Genomic DNA, 19,005 nt, shown 5'->3' on the forward strand with positions numbered 1-19,005 from the left:
TAGGTGGATTGGCCATGATAAATTGCCCTTAGTGACCAAAAAAGGTTAAGTGGGGTTGTTGGGTTACGGGGATAGGATGGAAGTGAGGGTTTAAGTGGATCGGTGCATGATGTGTTGGGTACTCTGGATCTGTGGAGACTGCGCTTACCTTAGCAGTAACATAGACAGGCTACCAACACTTGTAATAGTACAACTCTATTTTATTAACTTAAGAGCTGTTGAACATACTTGCACTGTGGGTCGACACTATGTTAGATTGACTGAAGACCTAAGCCTAACCTGACCAGCCTATACTGCTAGCACATGGTGGATGTTTGTGCTACTGACTGCGGGCTCTGTCTGTCTCAGAGGCTGCATCCCGAATGAGCGGGAAAACTAGAGCCTTCTGGTTTTATAGTGACCTTACCCTAACTGGTGATTGGTTGCTGTGTTGTGTGTGTTGATTGGTCTTGCAGTGTGTCAGTTAGTGTGTGTCTCTGCACCATCATATACTGATGTGTACATTATGACAGTGCAGACTCGATGGGCCGAATGGCCTCCTTCTGCACTGTCTGTTCTATGTATGTCTGCTATCCTTGTCCTTCTCGATGGTAGCGGTTGTGGGTTTGGAAGGTGCTGTCTGAGGAGCCTTGGTGAGTTTGTGCAGTGCATCTTGTAGATGGTACACACAGCTGTCATTGTGTATTAGAGCTGGAGGGAATGATTCAACAAAAAATAATTCCTGGGATGTGGGCATCAACGGCTATGTCAGCATTTATTGCCCATTCCTAATTGCCTTTGAGAATTTTTGTGGGTTGCTTTGTATTGGATGGTAGCAAACCTCTTGAGTGTTCTTGGAGCTGCATTCATCCAGACAAGTAACCTATCATACTCCTGACTTGTGCCTTGTAGATGGTGGAAAGGCTTTGGGGAGTCAAGTGGTGACTTACTAGCTGCAGGATTCCTAGCTACTCGCGTGTTCTTCTGGCCACAGCATTTATATAGCTGGTCAAGTTTACTTCCTGGTCATTGGTAACTCCCAGAATGTTTATAATGGGGGGGGGGGGGGGGGGGGGGATTGAAGCGATAATAATACCATTGAATGTAAAAGGGATGAAGGTTAGATTTTTTTTTATTGGAGATGGTCGTTGCCTGGCACTTTTAGGAATGAATGGAATGAGGCACCTTGAAGGAAGAAAGAAAGGTGAGTGGTTTAAAGAGGGAATTTTCAAATTTAAGGCCTAGGCCACTGGAGCCATAACCACCAATTTGGAATGCCTTTGAGATAAGGATTAGGAAATCACAGATATCTTGGAGAGTTGTAAGACTGCAGGAGATTTCAGACATTGGGAGTGATGGGTTTTGAAAACAAGGAGAAAAAATTGATAATTAACAGTTTTAACTGAGTACAGAAATAGGGGGACAAGAAGAATGGGTGCATGGTTGGTAGGATGCTGATGAATGGAGGATTTTAAATTCTTGGGACATTGGGACCAGCACTGGGACAGAGTTTTGCTGGTGTTGTTGGGAAGGTTTTAAACTATCTTACAGGGGTATGGGAACCAGGAGGTGATGGCTGGGATTCTCTGTTTTCCTCTGCTATGATCGCAATTGGAATCGGCGGTGGGTGGCAGACCAATCTCCAGTCTCCGCTCCCGCGGCACCCCCAGAGCAGGCTACCTACCCTACACCTGCATTCATTCTTCCTGAATTGCATGGACTGCTCATCAGCTGTCAGACAGAGCACTTCAGAGTTTAACAAGTCTGACCAGGATGATGATTTTGAACAGTGCGCTGCCTGAGATCACCATGCCAAGGGTGATCTTCAGGTTGCCCTGAGCTGAAAGGGGCAGCCCAGACATGGGACCTCCATCCTGGATTGGGTCACGAGGTCATGCCCACACTCACAACCTGAGACCATCCAGACCCTCTGCAGCCTGGCAGTGGCAGAGCGGTACATTAGCAATGGGATGGTCCCTTGACCCTTCACGGTGTCCATCATGCCAGGTGCCACTGCCAGGGTGGCAAAGCCATGGTGTCAGGGGACAGTGCAGTGTTGGCAATACCAGGCAGGAATGAAAGGGGGATGGCTGATGGGGGAGGGTCTGGTGGGGTGCTCTGAAGGGGATTGGCAGAAGGGGTGGGGCCTGAAGGATGGTGGCCGAAGTGGGTGTTGAAGGCGGGGCTGCAGCGGTTTGGGGTGATCGGATGGAGAGTTGGGTCACCCTCATGCATGTGTGGTGTGGGGTTAGCCATTATTCGTGTGGTGGGGTGCAAGGGTTCGCCTCTTTAATGCAGGCTTGGGGGCGCTCCCCTTGTCAGCGCAGTGTCAAAATTTGCACTACAGAGGGAAGGGGCGCCTACTGCTGGACTTTGGGATCGGGTGCCGGCTCCAAATGGCGCCCCAAGCTGAAAGGTGATGGGAATCCGGCGCACTTGCTGCTCTGCATATATTTGCCCACCAAAGGACTGTTACTCCCACCAGGCCACCACTCCTAGCACCAGTAAAGACCAGTCCCGATTTCCCACTGGCGGGAGCACATAAACTCTTAAACAGTGAATCCTGACCAATAACAGAGAGAAATAACAAGATGCACAGAAAACTGGGAGGGATAGATAGCACTAAAGTTAGCAATCTTAAATTAGTAGGTAGGATCAGAGAAAAGGAGAAAGTACTTAGGAGAAAGTTACTGTGCATTATGTGAATGTGCAGAGTATGGTAAATAGGATTGGTGAGTTACAGGTGCATTTTGTCATGTGGAGATAACGTGCGGGTTTCTCCCGTCCCCCAGCCGCGCGTTTCTCGGCCTCGTGCTGTTCTCTGGCGGTGGGATTCTCCCTTCCCACCGCTTGTAATGGGATTTCCCATTGAATCGACGACACATCACCAGGAAACACACAGGCGGGGGGGTGCTGTTCCCGGGAAAAGAGAATCCCAATAGCGGAGAATTCCTGCTATGGTGCTGTGGCTGCAACATAGATCTGGTTTAAAGAAGGGCAGGACTGGGTGTTAAATATCCCTGGATACAAGGGGAGGGATTGTCCGTCGGCCGACGCTGCAATTGGGAAATTGATTGGGCGAAGGATTGGCTCCGTAGAGGAAAACGTGGCAGGCTCTGGTTTCACACCAAATCACAATTCTCAGGTGCCTTGACAGTAACGTCCATGCGGTCCACTCCACACGTACGGTAAATGCCGTTTGCGTATCATTAGCGGGCCTGGCCAGGTAGTCTCTGAGGCTTCCATGATTCTCCGTCTCCACTGGGGGGAATTCCTGATGCCGAAGTTTACTTGTGCTTTTAAAAATCGAGAAATAAGCACCGTGGCTGATGAGGGAGAGAGAGTTGGTCGGACATGGAGAGGCGCAGAGCTGCTAGGCTCAGAGCGGGGTGAGGGGCGGGACTGGGCATGCGGATGGGGTGACACCTCCACGGGACTGGGGAGGTGTCCAGGCACGGACTGCCATTGCCGCTTCCTGCAAGGCAGCCATTTTGCTGTGCAACCCACTGACCACCCACCCTGGTCCGTGGTTCAGCAGAGTGACACCGGCCGTCTGGGTGCCCCCATCCCACAGTCCCACCCTCCACCCACCCTCCGCCATATCAGTCCCCCCCCCTCAAACTGGCCGCCACCCGCCGGGGAGCATCATATGACCTGCGCAAGGGCAGTACCCATAGTAGCCCCGACAGCAGGGTTCCGGAAGGGGGCCACGAAGCAAACCGCTGGCATGGGTAATGTCAGCCGATGGTACCCCTAGTGCCAGGGATGGGCACCAGGTCCAGAGGCCCCAATGGAGCCAGGGGTGCGGGGATGGGGGGGGGGGGGGGGGGGGGGGAAGGAAGGGACATGCGGGCGCAGAGTCCGCAGTGTCAGCCAGGGCCATTGTGTAGCCTGGCGGACTTAGTTAGGCATGGGGAGTATGCACCATGCTAATATGTTGGCTGGGAGAGTCACCCACATCGTGGCGGCCTGCTACGTCCTCCACGACATCAAGTAGCAGTGGCGATGTGCTGGAGGAGGAGAATGAATGCCATTCCTTGTCCAACGAGGAGGATGTGGGGGAGGGGGAGGACATGCGAACCAGGCAGGCACAACGTGTGCATCAAGGCCAACATGTAGGGGATGCTCTGATCGCCTCCAAGTTCACCGAGTGGGGAGGTGCACAGGCAGGAGCATGGACACGATATGCCACCCCACACGTGCCCCCGGCCGACCACCCCCCTACCTGCAAATCCCTCCGTGACACACACCTGCCTCAATATGGGGTGTGGGCACTGGGTTGGCACTGACAGCGGGTCTGGTCCATGTGATGAAGGATGATGGCAACCTGCTTTGCAATGAATCTGGTGTTGCGCATCGCTTGACAAAGTCTGACTCCTGCCCACGGTAGCACATTCCACCTCCCACTTGGGTGGTCCCTGCAAGAAAGCTGGCCATTCCATCACACCATCTCATCGAATCCCTGGGGTGGCGGAGGTGGGGATGTTAGGGGAGTCGGTGGTGGGTTGGGGTGGGACACCAGAGCGGTAAACACTGGCTAAACTATGGTCTCTGAACCAACATCCACCCATTTCACCCCCATGTCCCCTCTGCAGCCAGCCCGGACCAGCCCACCCCTCACACCCATCTGACAGAGCACTGAGGTAAGTTGTAACATTGTGCAAAGGTGTTTAATGTGTTAACGTATGTACAGACATGTGTCCCAGCCCCTGTAACTAAACTGTGCTCTAACTTGTGCCAACTTAACTGGTGTCTACCTTTCTGGACTTACCCACCCTGCGACTTGTGTCCCCTTTTGCTGGAGTCTTCTGGGGTGACGAGGCCTGGATGGGCACGGCTGCTCCTTGGGTGCCCCACGTGACGTGGTGCCGCCCCCCGGGCTACTCCATGGGGCGGGGTGCGAGCAGCGCTATCCCCTGAGGCTATTCCCCCACCGCACGCTGCCAGTCCTGGAGGCCCACTGCCACCTCGGCCAGGGTCTGCATGCTCGCGGCCATGGAGCATAGGGAGTCAACCACCTCCATCTGAGACTGTGCCATATCAGCCAGTGACGGCGCCATCTCACTCCGAGACCTGGCTACCTCCCTTCTTGTTTTGCCACAGCGGCCAGCACATGGGCAATGCTGCAGAAGTTCTCAGCCTTGGCCCGTTGTGACTGGGCTACGCTCAGGAGCGCCATCGCAATGTCCAGGTTCTCTGGCTGAGCTGATCCAGGCACTGGGTATTCTTGCTCAAACTCACAATTGTGCAAGTGGTCTGTGGAGCTGCATAATGAGGTAGTCAACAGGTCGTCCTCAGAGTCAGTCTCAGAGTCGCCTCCTGTTGCAATCTCCACGTCATTAGCAGCTTATCTTCAATTAAACCAAAGACAAAATGGTCACGGATTGACGAAGATTTCAGGTCACTGAAGTTGCATAACTGGGTCTTCAGCCTCAAGTCTGTGACAAATCTGTCAAATAATTCGCCAGGTCTTTGGGTACGGATATGGAACATATAGCGGTCACACGTTTCATTCAAATGACCACGTTATTTGGTTTTGTTCAGATTGTTCTGATTGTTACATGTTTGCCCTCCCTCCAGTCGATTATGCAGCCTATGCAGCCGATGATTTAAGGTTCAGCAAAGAACGGTTTCAGCGGCCTTGAGTGCACCTGATAAACTATAGTGATCACTTCATCTGTGAAATACTCATCAGGCCCGAATGTAAACTCCAGAGTGAAGCTCCACGGCTTTTCATTCTCTGTTCATTTAACACTCACACCTTGCAGCTGCTGTAATACGGTTCACCATGTTCTTGTATCATGCTATTGAGCATGTGCACGTTCTTCAGGACTGTTAACCAGAATTGCGGAATGCTCACCGCCAGTTCTGTCCCCTTGTCTGATTTGTCGTCCTCCACTAGGATTTCTTCTAAATCCTTATACACCGTGTACGTAATGAAGAAACGTGGTCACCTTGTGCCACAAATGTGGCACTCGACATGCCCCATGACAATGTCCGGCCTTTGGAAAGGTTTGTTCCAGGTGCGGCCTTTTTGGGCACTTTGCCAAACTGTAATGTCTTGCGGGGATTCACTGTGCTCAAGTGACCTATCTTCTAGGATGCATAGTCGCTCGACTAGATTCAGGGATTCACATGATTTTATCCCAAGCACTGAGTCCACATCCATGTCTACAATGTGAAAGAGTATTGTGTGCTTCACGCCTGCCACTGAGAGCACTAGTTCGCAAACATCGAAGGTCTCCACAGTTCTTGTTCAAAAGTCTATCATCAGCTCTTGCCGATCAGCAAAGTCCCGCTGTATGTTTAGTTTTTGCAAAGCATGTCGACTCACGAGGTTAGCCGTCGCTTTAGGGTCAAAGTCACAACATATGAAAGCATCATTCAACATGACCATCGATTTCAATGCGGACGTAAAGGTCTTCGCAGCGTTCTTATTGTCTTCATTCGTTCTTAAAATTTTGTTTTCATCTTTATTTTTCAGAGTCTTCTGGTTCCGCACCACGATGAGATCGATGAAAAATTGTTCTTCAGTATTTATTTCATCAAAACATGTACCGCTCGTGCATGGTCCATGGTAGAACGGGTAAACATTGTTTGGCAAAGTGCCCAACACGGCCACACCTGGAACAAACATTTCCAAAGGCCAGACATTGCCGTGGGCCATGTCGAGTGCCACACTTTTGGCACAAGGTGACCACGTTTCGTCATGACGTGCATCACAGCACTATTGGCGCTGGCTTCTTCTTCCACGTTGCTGCCAAAATTGTTTGAGCAGAGTGTGCTGATTCTCTGTGCAGCTATCTCGCTCGCCTTGCAAATCTTCACCGCCTTTTCCAGCACCAAATCTTCTTTCTGCAATAATGTCACATGAAGCTTATCATCAATTAAACCAAAGACAATTTGGTCACGGATTAACGAAGATTTTAGGTCACTGAAGTTGCATGGCTGGGTCTTCAGCCTCAAGCCTGTGACAAAACTGTCAAATGATTCGCCAGGTCTTTAGGTACGTATAGGGAACATCTCGCGGCCACACGTTTCATTCTTCTGAGGGGAACAATGCTTATCAAAGTGCTTCATCAAATTTCTTGTGATCCTCCTCATTATCAAACACCAACAAGTTATATAGTTCCAGCACTTGTGGACCTCCCATTGTTAGCAGCAACACGATTCGTCTTTCATCAGGCATGGCCAGTTGGCCCAGGACCAAAACATACAGTTCAAACTGCTGTTTGAACCTCTGTCAGTTCTCACCTATGTTACCAGATATCTGAAGCCGGTGGGGACCCTCAGTCCATCCATTTCGAGCTTCAGCATTTTCTTACACGTTGGTTCACCTCAGTCTGCAGTTCACCAGACCGGACTTCAAGCTGAATGCCTAACGTTATCACTGCCGACGCTATCTTTAAATCTTCAGCACTCATGGTACCATGTTGTGTTTGCTCCTTTGTACCTTACGAAGGAATCCACCAAACACTTTAATTTGTCCAAACCAGAATCTTTTATTGAGTTTCATGTGGTAAAATAACAATCTGATACAGAGCACATTATCATGGAGTCTGGTAATAACGCCTCTGGAACTTGCATCTAGCACTGACCATTCACATGTACATCTTACTACCTTCTCAATCTTCTTCTGAAGATAGCCGGATGTGTCTCCCCTTATATGGGAATCACAGGCCACATGACCTTGAGCTAGAGATCGCATGATGTGTCTGCACTGCCACTGCTGCTTGGAGGTCACTCACCATCCATCTGTGATATAGGGCTATATCACCACACCATCGTGCACAACCATAGTGAAAGGGTAAAAACCAGAGGAGAACCGCTGGACCTGCGGCCCCTCATCGCATCTCAGCAGCGGGCCAGTGGGCCTGATTGGTGAGCTCGGGGAGAGGGCAGTCACCAAGACAAGGGTTGGCATGGGCGAGTAAGTGAGACACCACTGAGCTGCGGTTCCCCATGGCATGTGTGTCACCAACCACACCCACGCACACACCATCACGCCTCCACCATCCCCCCACACCACACTGACCCCTCCACCACTACGCCCATAAACCTCTCACACTGCCCCCCCCCCCCCCCCCCATCACCCCACACTGCTCCCTCCACCATCACCACCTCCACACCTCCAACACTGCCCCTTCCACCACCAACCCAACCCGCCGTCCAATTATGCATCTTGCCTTGTGTCTTGCAGGGTCACCTGGCAATGTCGTGGACCCTTCTGGTGCCCCCACCGCTGACCCAACCCCAGGAATAGAGCAGTGACGTGGACGCTGACGGAAACCCTTGACCCACAGCCCAACACACCCTGGAGCACCAGTCCAGGACAACACTAACTTCCTGTCACAGCTGTCTCCAACACTCTCCAACATTCCAGAGAAACTCATCTTGGTTGGGCAATTCAGCGAAGAGGCTTCTGGGACACTATCAGGTGTGCACTGCACACGTGTCATGGCACATCAGGTAGAAGTAGAATCATAGAATCATCGAATTCACAATGCAGAAGGAGGTCATTCGGCCCTTCAAGTGTGCAGCGACCCTTGGAAAGAGCACCCCACTTAAGCCCATACCTCCACTCCATCCCCATACCTCTGCCCTATCCCCACACCTCCATCCAATCCACATAACCCCACCGAACCATTTTTGGACACTAAGGTAAATTTAGCATGGCCAATCCACCTAATCCCTACATCTTTGGACTGTGGGAAGAAACCATAGCACCCAGAGGAAACCCACGCAGTCACGGGGAGGAACCCCTGAAGGGTCGGACATTCGGAGGGTGGCCTGACCCCAGGGACTAGCTGCCGTCCAGACGGGTTTCGGGCTTCTGCAAAGGGCGGTCCCATTGATACTGGAGATGCAGTCGCAGAGCAACTATGCAGCGCCTGCAGGTGCAGTTGGAGGAGTCTAACTGCCTGCAGGAGCAAGAAGTGCTACCAACCATACATGCCATGCAGGCCAACACTACATGGTGGTGTCGCAGTGGAGGCTTTGGGATACTCTGTGCAGGCTCCGCCTGAGGCCCAGGATAAGGCAGCCCTATCACAGGCAAGCATGTGCCAGGCCCCTAAGGACATTGCAGTGGCTCTCCAGAGCATGGCCCAGTCACAGCGAGCCATGGCTGATGGCGCCAGCGGTGTTGCCCCGGCACTGGCCGACGTGGCACAGACCCAGAGGGAGGAGGCATATTCACTGGCTGATGTGGGACACATCCGAAAGGTGGTGGCACAGTCACAGCGTGATGTGGTGCAGTCCCAGAGGGCAGTGGTTCACTCCCTAAGCTCCATGACCACGAGCATCATGGTCTCCAGGATTGTCGACGCCAGGTGGTAGGGGAGCCTCAGGGGTTAGCTCTCCACCCACCCCTAGTTCCATGGAGGAGCACCAGGGCCATTGGGCACCCTGAAGGAGGAGGTGGTGATGGGGCCCATGCCGGTGATTTCTGCAGGGGAGGTGCCGGAGCAGCACTGTGCCTCGTACTCCCCCCTTCCTGTCCATGGTTCATCTGGTGGGAAGTGGGCAGAATAAGACAGCACCATGATACCTGGTATATCCGAGCAGCAGCTGGGCCCATCCAGGCCTGGTTACACCACAAGACGGCTGCCAAAGGGGGTCAGAGGTCATAGGGCGCAAATCGCATGCCTTCACTCCTGATGTGCCACCTAGGTGTAGACACCAGTTAAGTTGACACAAGTGCAGGGCACAGTATAGTGATAGGGGCCAGGGCACGTATTTGTTTATATGTTATATTTATATTCATTTGCTCACATTACACATCTGTGCACAATGTTACAACCTGCCTCGGTGCTCTGACCATGGGATGGAATGACCAGCTCACATCCAGAGATCATTCAGGTGGACGGTGGAAACTGCTGCCATGGGCAGGAGTCAGACATTGATGAATGATGGGGAGCACCAGAGCTCATCGCAGAGCGGGTCATATTCATTGTACATCCCATAGACCAGACCCACTGTTGCTGCAAACCCAGGGTCTGCACCCTGCAGGGAGTTGCACAGAGTAGGTGTTCATGGGAAGGAGACATGGGTGTGGTTGTAGCGAGTCTCCACATCGGTCTGTGGCCTATGGATGGGCGCCATCAGCCACGGCCGCACTGGATAACCCCTGTCGCCCAGGAGCCAACCCCTCAGCCGACAGGGGCATCTAAGAGGTCAGGATGAAGGCGTTGTGCATACTGCCCGGGTATCGGGCACAGACGTGCATGGTGTGCATTTGATGTTAACACACCAGCTGCACGTTCATCGAATGGAATCCCTTTCGGTCTGTGAAGACCCGCCTGTCTTGGACCGGTGCTTGTCGGACGATATGCATCCTGTCGATCATTCCCTTCACCTGGGGCATTTCATCTCATTAATGATGGCGAACCCAGTGCCCAGGCATCCCGGTGGACTTGGCCCACATTGAATTTGATATATTGTGCCAACCAGGCATATGGGCCTGTGCACTGAGCTCTGTGAGATTCTGGACATGTCCCCACTCGGTGCCCGGAAGGACCCTGTTGAGTAAGTTTTCAGGGCAACTATCACCTTGACAGCGACTGGGAGCAGATCTCCTCCCCCATTCCAACACGGTTCCAGGTCTGCCATGATATGGTAGATATGTCACACTGTCCCCCTGCTCAGCCAGAGGCTTCGACAGCATGCCCTGCCTGGAACATCCTCGAACAACAGCTGCTGCTGGCACACATGAGGTCTTATGCATTTCGCTTGCAGCTCCTCCTTTTCGTCCTGTTGGGTGGCCAGATCTCCATACACACCAGCTGGCTCCTGTTCCTCTGGGGAAGGCTCCACTTCAAGCAACTCCAGTTCGTACAGCATCAATGCATCCCCGAGGACTGCAGTAACTAGGGTGAAGAAGGCCACCATTCTTGGTTGAAATTGCCTGCAGGGGGTGAAGGTCAGACATGCTAGCATGGTGCATACCCCTGTTTCCGACCAGGTCCTCTGGGCTACATGGTTGCCCCACAGAAGACTCTGCCCCTACATTTCCCCTCCCCTCCTCCACCATCCCCATTCCCGGCTGTTACCCCTGGCACTCCGCCCACCGAACTGCTGGCCCATCGGTGCCCAACACCAAGGGGGCCTCTGGTCCTGGCACCATTCCCCGATGCTAGGCATCACCCGTGCCAGCAGTATGCTCCGCGGCCCCTGTCCTGTGCCCTCCTTCAGGGATTACTCCGACTGCTACCCTTGGGTGGGTCGTGTGCTGCCCTGCTCACGGGTGACGGCCAGTTTGGGGGGGGGGGGGTGGTGGCAGGGGTGTGGGGGTGACGGGGTTGCGGCACCTCAGGAGTTAGCTTTGCTCGCACGCCCCCAGTACCATGGAGATGGTTGCCTTGCAGACCACAGGGTTGGCAGTCCGTTCCTGGATGCCCCGGTCCTGTGTGGGGGGAGGGGGTCCCCCCGACCCCATGGCCCATTCCCTGGTCACCCCCTGCCCCCCCCCCCCCCACCCCCCCATCACACCCCGCTGCCCCCTCCCAGGCCTGGAGGAAGCCCCCTCCTCAGCCAGCTCTGCCAATGGCAGGACTGGCAGCCCACGGTCGTGTCTCTGCTTGGCCCACCTCCTCTATCGCCCTCAACAGCCACAGTGCCTATTTCCCGATTTTGAAAACCACAGGTGAAAACACACCGTTGGGAATTCCCCCCGGCCGAAGCGGAGCATCGCGGAGGTCTCAGAGAATACCGGGTCGGGCCAGCTAATGATGTGCAAATGGCATTTACCATATGTGCGGAGTAGAATGCGTAGACGCTGCTGTCGAGGCACCCGAGCATGGAATTCTGCCGTACGCCCGGCATCTGCCACAATCGCGTTACGCAATTCCGGCGTCAGCCGACGGAGAATCCCACCCACTAGCTTCACACTTGGAGTCATGAATTCTACCAAACTGCTATATATTTATGATATATCCGTGATTTAGATGGCAACATAGGTCGACCTCTGCTTGAAGTTAAAGATGTTCCTCCCAAGTTTGAAAGTGGCCAATTTGGACCAATTAATGAAATACATTATGGATACCAGAATATAAAGTGAATGATTTAAAACCATAAAGATAATTCTTAATTTTGCAGTGATGGTTTGTTTAATCAAGAAATCGAGAGTTGATGAGAATATATTTTAGCCAATTCAATTCTTAATTAATTTAAATTGTTTTCCCCTTTGGACACAGAAAGTATTTCTGTTCGTTATTGGGGTTTTTCCATTTTGGGGGCAGAAGATCAGACAAAAACCGGAAGATTAAACAGATAACAAAACATTGGCAAAAAAAATCCACTCTCTACTTATGCTCACATAAATGTGAACAACTTTGTGACTTTTTAAGGCAATTTCTAATTCAAACAAGTGAGTCTGCTGAATGAATCCTGCCATGAGATGGACCTGCTTGATTTATCAAACTGTTGGCTACAGGGTGGCTGTGTTGGAATTAATCAAAAGAAGGAATAAAGGAATAAATAAATAAATACAGCTGGTGCTGCAGCTACTGTGCTAACATTTGAGGTCCAAAGGCATCTGGTGACCCGTAGCAACCTGATGAAGTTGCAATATGCCAATGGCAGCTGATGGTACTGGGATTTGTGGCAGAGTTAGAGAGCTATTGTTCCTTTGAAAGGGCTCGTGCTAATTGTACTTGATGGAGGAACATTCTGTGTCGATTCCACTGCCATGTTGTGTTCTGCGGTCAAGAGATTGTCGTTCTGCAGATATGACCATCAACAGTGCAGCAATTGGCGGTTCATTGCAAATCATAGACAACACACAAAGTAATAACAACCTTTATTAGTGTCACAATTAGGCTTATATTAACACTGCAATCAAGTTACTGTGAAAAACCTCTAGTCGCCACAATCCAGCACCTGATTGGTACACTGAGAATTCAGAATGTCCAATTCACCTAACAAGCATATCTTTCGGGACTTGTGGGAGGAAACCGGAGCACCCGGAGGAAACCCACACAGACACGGGGAGAATGTGCCGACTGTCACACAGGCAGTGACCCAAGTCGGGAATGGAACCTGGGTCCCTGGCGCTGTGAAGCAACAGTGCTAACCACTTTGCTACCATGCCGCCCAGTACTCACAAAGCAACCAAACTAACAGAAGTTTAGATGCCAGTGAAAGTATGACAGCAGTAAAAAGAAAGACTTACATCTATGTACCTCACTACTTCAGGTGGTCCCAAAGTGCTTATAACCAATGAAATGCTTTTGGAATTTATTCACTGTTGTATTATAGCTCAACTCACACAGATTCCACTCATTCAGATAAATGTTTCTGATTGGCAAGAAGTAGAGGAAGTAGTTTGTGATAGTGATTTGATTGAAGACTAATGTGAAGCGTAAGACTGTGAATATTCTGTAATGGGGGCAGTAAATGTGCCCCTTTGCAAAATCATCTAATCTCAATGTCAAACCCTGCTCTCAGCAATATTTGATTAATTTAACATTAGTAAGGGATATATTGGTGTGAATGATAATCCAACAGACATTCAAACAATAAAATAAAACTTCACTCATCTGATTTAATGCTACGTTTATATTATTCTATATTCAATGTAGCATGTACAATAACATAGTTTTGCACTTTTTACATTTGTAAATGTTATTATTTAATGCCATTTCGAAAATTACAATTTGGGTTAAAAACTTTTAATTGTGTTTGTAGCTGCAAAAAGTTATCTTAAAGTTTATTTGAGTCCATGATTATAAAGGATTGCAGGGTCTTTAAGAATCAAGAGATGCATGTTAATAATAGGAACTCAACTGTTTTGCATAACCATCTCAAGTATACATAATTTATCTGTGGGGGGAGTAAGACCCTTTGATTTCTAAACTGGCTCTATGTTAATCATTGCTCATTATATATGTGTAGGTCAGAAGAGACCTGATATGTACACACTGGAGGCTGATGCAGTTATGTGGTAAGAATAGCAAGATAGAGGTCCAGATGCTGGAGGATTCTCCAAGTGCCCATAAATCGTACACTCCTGTACCAGAAGTTAATTGCATCTTTTGAGTATTGGTGTCTTTTTTTCTGCTTTTTATCGTGCAAAGGGCATCCATCTGAACAACTGACATTAGGGAGTCCTTGGATATCATTGGATAAGCATCACATTGAAATTTTCTGTCCACTTATTGCTATTCAAAGGCATTTAGAATGCTTCAATCTTGAACCTAAGTTCAAATCTGAATTTTGCAGATTCTGAATTCAAACTTCAAAACTTCAATTTGTAAAACTGACTTGTGCAATTTCTTTAGCGAGAAAGTAGCTTTAATCCAAACTATGAATTTCGAGACAACTGAACAGATCTACGTTGTACCATTGGGAGGAAGGGAGGGAGGTTGGTTGAATAAGTGGATGGGTGGATGGATGGATGGATGAATGGATGGATGGATGCGATGGATGGATGGATGGATGGGTGGATGAATGGATGGATGGATGCGATGGATGGATGGATGGATGGGTGAATGAATGGATGGATGGATAGATGGATGAATGGATGGATGGATAGATGGATGGATGGGTGGATGAATGGATGGATGAATGGATGGATGGAAGGATGGGTGGGTGAATGGATGGGTGAGTGAATGGATTGGTGAATGGATGGGTGAATGGATTGTGGATGGATGGATTGTGGATGGATGGGTGGATGGATGGGTGGAGGAATGGATGGATGGATGGATAGATGGATGGATGGGTGGATGAATGGATGGATGGATGCAATGGATGGATGGATAGATGGATGGATGGGTGGATGAATGGATAGATGGATGGATGGGTGGATGAATGGATGGATGGATGGATGGAAGGATGGGTGGGTGAATGGATGGATGGATGGATGGATGCGATGGATGGATGGATGGATGGATGGGTGGATGAATGGATGGATGGATAGATGGATGGATGGGTGGATGAATGGATGGATGGATGGAAGGATGGGTGTGTGAATGGATGGGTGAGTGAATGGATTGGTGAATGGATGGGTGAATGGATTGTGGATGGATGGATTGTGGGTGGATGGGTGTATGGATGGAAGGATGCAATGGATGGATGGATAGATGGATGGATGGGTGGATGAATGGATGAATGGATGGATGGATGAATGGATGGATGGATGAATGGATGGATGGATGGATGGATGGGTGGAGGAATGGATGGATGGATGGATAGATGGATGGATGGGTGGATGAATGGATGGATGAATGCGATGGATGGATGGATAGATGGATGGATAGATGGATGAATGGATGGATGGATGGATGGATGGAAGGATGGGTGGGTGAATGGATGGGTGAGTGAATGGATTGGTAAATGGATGGGTGAATGGATTGTGGATGGATGGATTGTGGATGGATAGGTGGTGTGATGCTACAAGGAGCAAAGTACTGGAGGGGTGATATTTCCGATACTCGCTCCTCCACTTTCTAGATTGCATCCGTCTGTCACTCAACATGATCACCAAGTACAGCCAAGGCTGACACTAAACGGTCGGCAACAAACCCAGAAGGAACCGGTGACCATCAACCTGGAAGAATGTCCATGTCAATCTTGGAGATGAGGTTCAGCTGCAAATCCCTCCAATATTAAAGGGTGGAAGCCATAGTATGGAAGGGAGGAGGATGTTGGATTCCTATGTGAATTACTTGCTGTGTGTTTTGTGGGATACAACCATTACTGGACAACGAATCCGCTTTGGAACCCGACTATGGACTGCATAAGAACCTGCCTCGGTAACTTGAGCCCTTTTTCCGATTATACCACCATGAAGTTGGCTTTGTGCCTTCATGTGTGTTAATCAATAAATTGGATGGATTGTGGATAGATGGATGGATGAATGGATGGATGGATCGATTGATGGATGGATGGGTGGATTGGATTTGTTTTATTGTCACACGTACTGAGGTAAATGTATTGTTTTGCATACAGTAAAGACAATCATTCCATACATGAAAAAAAATAGGACAGACATAAATACACAATGTAAATACATAGGCAGAGACGTCAGGTGAAGCATACAGGAGTGCAGTACTACTCAGTAGAGAAAATGTGTGAAGAAATCAGATCAGTCCATAAGAGGGTCATTCAGGAGTCTGGTAACAGCAGGGAACAAGCTGTTTTTGAACCTTTTAATGTGTGTTCGTGTATTGAAACTTTTGTATCCCCTGCCCGATGGGCGAAGTTGGAAGAGTGAATAGCCCGGGTGGGAGGGGTCTTTGATTATGCTGCCTTTGATTATTGGGTCTTTGATTATGCTGGACAGGCATCCTTCCATGTCCTCAAAATATCACAATGATTTTCAGCCCGTCAGTAGTTTTGATGTAAAGTTACTGCTGTATTGTTGGGAAATCAATGCTATGCTCAATCCTACTGCCCGAGGTCTACACAACCAAATGCCTTAGAAGGAAACGTTGTGGTGAATGAAAACTAACTATTCTGAAAGTTTATTTTCTTGTAAACCAAAGGCACTAACTCTAGCTGAATTAAGCTTGGGTAACACTCTTACTTGCTATCACCTTTTAATCCTAAATGAAGATAGCAACTCCATCGTCTCACTGTCAGTTTACACATTGATCCGCTTTACAATCATTTCAGTAAGGCTGTGACTTTATCATTCATTAAATGTTAATTAAAACCTGGTTTCGCGGCCTAAGGACAAAAATATGTCACAAAATAATTAAATATTGTTTCTTTAGCTTCATAGACACCTATCTATGTTGGCATTGATATTACTCAATGCAGAGCACCCACATAGGGTATTTCAAAAACTAACAATCCTTTAAAGTGAAGACTTAATCTCAGTCCTAAATGATTGACCCCCTTATTCTTAGATTGCGCCCTCTGCGTTCTGGATTCCCATATCAGGGGAAATAACCTCTCAGCTCTCACTACCCTGTGGAATCCTGAAAGTCTTAATGATATACTTCTCATTTTTCTAAACATTTGAGAATATAGGCCAAATTTACTCAGCCTCTCACGATAGAGCAACCTTGTCAACCCAGGAACAAATTTTGTAGACTTCTTTTGTGCACCCCCAAGGCAGATATATCCTTCCTTAGATAAGGCAACCAAAACTACACACAGTACTCCAGATGCTTTGAGGGAAAGTAGCTGTTTATAGTCTCTGTGGCGCAATCGGTTAGCACGTTCAGCTGTTAACTGAAACGTTGGTGGTTCAAACCCACCCAGAGATGAACTTTATCTACAATATTATGAGGGGCATAGACAGAGTGGATAGTCAGAGGCTTTTTGCCAGGGTAGAGTGGTCAATTACTAGAGGACATAGGTTTAATGTGCGAGGGGCAAGGTTTAAAGGAGATGTACGAGACAAGTTTTTTACACAGAGGGTAGTGGGTGCCTGGAACTTGCTGCTGGAGGAGGTGGTGGAAGCAGGGACTATAGTGACATTTAAGGGGCATCTTATAGAATACGTTGAATAGGATGGGAATAGAGGAATACGGACGCAGGAAGTGTAGAAGATTTTAGTTTAGACGGGCAGCATGGTCGGCACGGACTTGGAGGGCCGAAGGGCCTGTTCCTGTGCTGTACTTTTCTTTGTTCTTTGTTCTAGATGTGGTGTCGCCAAAGCACGTGGCCACTTTCCTATTCTTATCATCCAGTCCCTTTGCAACAAAGGTAAACATGCTTTTTGTCATCCTAATTGCTTGCTGTACCTGCTGTAGTAAAGTAGAGTAAGTTAGGATGAGCCCCATAAAAGCTTAACTGTAATAATCTGTAAAGTCTTAGAAGGAAGTGACATTAGGGAACAGAAGATTTAGGAGCATGGTAGGCCATTCGGCCCTTTGAGCCTACTCCATCATTTGATAGGATCATAACTTATCTGGTTGTGGACTCAACTCCACTTTCCTTTGCCCTCCATGCCCTTGATTCCGTTATCTATCAAAATCTGTCTAAACCTGCCTTGAATAAATCCAATGACCCAGCCTCCACTAATTTCTGGGGAAGAGCGTTCTGCGGACTGATGACCCTTTGAAAGAAAATAATAATCCTCATCTCTTAAAAAGGAGGCTTCTTATTCATAAATCTTGCCACCATAATCTAGACTCCCCCTCCCCCGCCAAGAGGAACCCTTCCCCAGGTATCTGCCGTATAAAACCCCCTCAAGATTATATATGTTTCAATAAGATAGCCTCTCATTCTTCTAAATTCCAATGGGTACAGGACCAACCTATTTAGCCTTTCTTCATCAGGATAAACCCCTCATCTCTGGAATGAGACAAGAGAATCTTACCTTGTCTATTCACATTTTACGCGTCACTTTTAAGAAGACAAAGGTAGTTTAATGGGATTTACATTTGTATTGATAAACATTAGAAAAACATATTGTTTTAAATGGGTTTAAATTAATGTTTCTGTGCCCGGAAGGGTAAAACCTATAGTTAGATCCATGCTGGACAAGGTGTCTGTCTGTATGTGCGGGTGTTGGTTAAGTTCCAACTGTGTTTCTATTGTACTTAGGGAGGCCTACTGGAGAGACGTTCAGCAAACAGAGATCAAGGTGTCATTCAGAATAATTCAAGTAAGTGTTCTGAGTTTAAGAGACAACTGTGGCAACCATATTTAAAGTGGGACAGCAGCCATCAAAGGTAAAACGAATGGCTGATGCCATTTCAATATAGTCTGGGAATCGTGAGTTAAAGCAATTCTGAGCAAATTGCAAAGTTTGCACAAGACAAAGACATCTTAAATGGGTTATGTAAAACCCTCGACTGGATTCACTGTTAAAAGTGGAGTGGAAACTTTGCTTAAAAATCTCATTTGGAAAAACTGGTCTGGATTTTGGAATGCAAAACAATGTTTTGCTTTCACAGAGCGCTGACACTTGTTCTGCTATTAGCGCATTCTGCTATCTTACCTTTATGCCAGATCGCTTCTGAGTTCCCACCTATTCCTGACCTTCTATTTCAAACTACAAGCTCCACCCCTTCTCCTCAGCACTGTGAAAAACCTCTCTTTAGCTCTGAGGAATAGTCAGCCGGACTCAAA

General features: G+C 48.7%; 1 non-coding gene across 1 annotated transcript; it reads left to right on the forward strand.

Moving 5' to 3' along the window:
- Window positions 1-17,118: 17,118 nt before the first annotated feature.
- trnan-guu lies at window positions 17,119-17,192 on the forward strand. The gene has a single exon. It is a non-coding gene; the product is annotated as a tRNA-Asn (tRNA).
- The last annotated feature ends 1,813 nt before the right edge of the window (window positions 17,193-19,005 follow it).

Source organism: Scyliorhinus canicula, chromosome 11 (assembly GCF_902713615.1).
Source record: "Scyliorhinus canicula chromosome 11, sScyCan1.1, whole genome shotgun sequence".
NCBI lineage: Eukaryota > Metazoa > Chordata > Chondrichthyes > Carcharhiniformes > Scyliorhinidae > Scyliorhinus > Scyliorhinus canicula.